A 3,558-nucleotide genomic window follows, 5' to 3' on the forward strand; every position below is an offset into this window, starting at 1 on the left:
ATTGCTATTCTTGACACTTGACTACTTTCTGGAATTAACTGGATTCCGGAAATGGAGGATACCCTGTGAGGGATTTTTCTGCTTGGTTTGAAGTCAGTGGTTTCGCTTCTAGTCCAGTCTTTTGAGATAGGGAGGCACATGACTTTGATCCCAACCTTGAGCTGGGAAGATACACCTTTCATCTGGACCACACCGTCTTCTCAAATCCTATAAAACAATGAGTTTTAACCTGTGGGTTATGTCCCCCTTCAGGGTCGAACAATCCTTTCACAAGAGGGGAGATGACTGGGGTGGGACTCGGTTAAAGCAGGACAGAATCCATCCCGCTCCTATGTGAAGATGAGGTAGGTCCAAGTGATTCTTGGGACTGTAGATGCTGGATCCCTTCAGACACTGATGGTCCTGGAATGGTTCAATGTGGGGACTATAAGACAGGGGAATCTACTCCTCCCCCACAGGGCCCAGAACAGAGAGAGTCTAGGAATCTTTCTTAGGATTTTATTCAGCCTCTGAGTCATTGACTGGATAACTAAACAGAGGAGCCTTGCTTAAAAACACAGAATTTCAGCTAAGGAGGAGGGAGACCCAGCAGTCCAAACAGTCTGGTGTCTCCTGTGCTGGCTAGTCTTACGTTAACTCAAAAGGAAGGGACCTTGAGAAAATGTCTCCATAAGATCCAGCTGCAGAGCATTGTTTTAGTGATTAACTCTGAGGGTGTATCCTTATAGATGCTGTCATCCCTGGGCTAGTGGTCCCATGTTCTATATGAAAACAGGCTGAGTAAGCCATGCTGAGCAAGCCAGTCAGGAGCACTCCTCCATGGCTTCTGCATCTACTCCAACCTTGAGGTTCCTATCCTGACTCCTTTGATCATGAACAGTGATATGGAATTTTTAGCCAAATAAACCCTTTCTTCCCCAACTTGCTTTTGGACATAGTGCTTCACCGCAGAAACTTTAACCCTAGGACAGAAGTTGCTACCAGGACTGTAGAGTACTGCTGTGACAGATACGGCCATATTGCTGGGGGTTGGGGGGAGTGTGTAAGGACTTTGAAACCTTGTCCTAGAAGAGCCCTTGAGTATTCAGAGCTCAGTGAGCTGTTCTGAGATTTGAAGATAAGAATGTTGGAAGCAGTATAGTTTACAGAATAATGGCTTGTGAAATTCCAGAGGGAAACAAAGACTCTACCAGGCCACTAAGAACCTGTGGCGTCAGGTCCATTGGAGCTGAAGAATCACCTGTGATTAACAAGAGACCAGAACCGATAAAATAAAACCTTTGTTTTTCTGAGACAATTAATGTTGGTTAGCTGGAGCTGAGAAATTAGCAGTGATTAAGAAGAGACCAGCATCATGGAGGTGAAATCTAGTGCTTCCAGAAAGTCAGCACACAGAAATTGTGACCACAGCTTGGCAGCCTCACTTGGTAATTTAAGAGTCACCCAAGTGGTACTGGTCTTACAGCCATGAAGAGGCCATGCAGAACAGCTGAGGCTTGGCACTGTGAGAAGCCAGGAGAGCCATTGGAGAACGTGCAGTCTTAGTAGCTGTTGAAGTCTCAGATTGAAGGGGTCATGAAGAGAAGTTGAGGCTTGACATCATGAAGACAGGCAAGGAGATACTATTGGTGAAAGTGCAGCTCAGTTGCAGCAGACAGCACCAGAAGTTTCAAAGTGCCAATACTATGGGACGACTGCCAAGGACGGCTGCAGGTGTGGAGTGGAGCTGTCTGAGCCTAGGAAACAAATTGTGTGTGCTGCAAAAGGAGGAGCCTGAGAAGTGTCATAAAGCTTTTGCAGATTGTAAATGAATACCAGATAATCAGACATTAACTTATTTACACTTTTGGAGTTTGGTTTTGCTTTGTTAGGACTGTGACTGTGCCCCTGGTTCTTCCCTCTTGAAGGAAGAAACATATTTAACTTACTTTTTTATTTTATAGGAGCTCATAGTTGAGAGAATAAATATTTAAAGATTTTAGGGTTTTAAAGACTCTGAATGTTAAAGTGTCTGACTTTGTAAAGACTCTGGACACTTTTAATTATTATTTTTATGTGCATCAGTGTTCTGTTATTTCTGCGTGAGAATGTTTCATCCCCTGGAACTGGAATTACCATTGTGAGTTGTAATGTGGGTACTGTGAATTGATCCCATGCCTTCAGGAAGAGCAGCCACTGCTCTTAATCATTGAGCCATCTCTTCGTCCCCAACTATAGGACTTTTAAGTTTATGAAATGTTTTATATTGTAATGTTGATGTTACTGTGTGATCTTGGGAATGAATGAAAAAGGAAACAGGACAGTTGTCCTGACCAGTCTTTTTTTTTTTTGAGACAGGGTTTCTCTGAGTAGCCCTGGCTGTCCTGGAACTCACTCTGTGGACCAGGCTGGCCTCGAACTCAGATATCTGCCTGCCTCTGCCTCCCAAGTGCTGGGATTAAAGGTGTGCGCCACCAACACCTGGCTGTCCTGACCAGTCTTATGCCAACTTGACACAAGCCCAGGTCTACCCCTGGGATAGTGGTCCTAGGTACTATGAGAAAGTACTCTAAGCAAGCAATTATGAGTAGATCAATGAGTAGCACCACCTTCCCTCAGGTGCTCTGCATCAGCGTCTGACTCCAGGTTTCTTGCCCTGTTTGAATTATTGTCCTGGTTTCTTTGAATGATGAACTACTGTGGAGGTGGTGAGCTGTGATAGGCAGACTGATCCCTGGTCAAGCTCAGGCTTAAAACCCCAGTGACTCAGCAGGTGACAGTTGCCTGCAAGGAACTGCAGGAGTTTGGCCATGCCCTGCAGGCCCCTGTCATGTAGCTACAGCCTCCCACAAACCCCCATAGAGGGGTCTGTGCCCATCAGCCACTAAGGAGCAACACCAAGCCCTCCCACATGCAAATAAACTTTCCCCAAGCTCTCAGACCAAACCAATGAGAGGTACCTGCTGTCAGACCCTGACCCACCCCAAAACTGTATATAAGAATCTTATCCAGAAGGAATAAAGGTATGTGAGAACTACTCTGTTATCTGAGATCTTCTATCATAAGAGCTGTAACACAACTGCTTGGGAAGAGGTCTGCTCTCCCAAAACACCACCTGAAGCTCCCCCACACTCATCACTGGTTAGTCGGCCGACTTAGCACAGGGCAACATGGAGCAAGTGAGACTGAAATGGTGAAGACAGAGGTGGATCCAGCTGCAGCAGCAGAGACAGAGGAGCTGACTCCCCCTTCCTGCTCCCACTCTCTCCCTTTTGCTTGAACCCTCCCACCTGGCAGGGTGACCTCTGTGGAAAGACTACAGTACACAAGCCCACAGACTACCATGTGCAACTCTAAGAAAAATAAACCCTTTCCTCCACAACTTGATTTATGGTCATGGTATTTCATCACAGCAATAGTAACCCTAACTAGGGCACTTACCATATGACTCAGCTGTACCAGTTCTTAGCAAATGTCCAGAAGAACCTCCAGTGTGCTTCACAGACACTTGCTCAGCCACAACTATTGCAGCTCTATTTATAATAGTTAGTAAATGTTAACATCCTAAATGTCCTTCAG

Source organism: Mus musculus, chromosome 13, assembly GCF_000001635.26.
Source record: "Mus musculus strain C57BL/6J chromosome 13, GRCm38.p6 C57BL/6J".
NCBI classification, from domain to species: domain Eukaryota; kingdom Metazoa; phylum Chordata; class Mammalia; order Rodentia; family Muridae; genus Mus; species Mus musculus.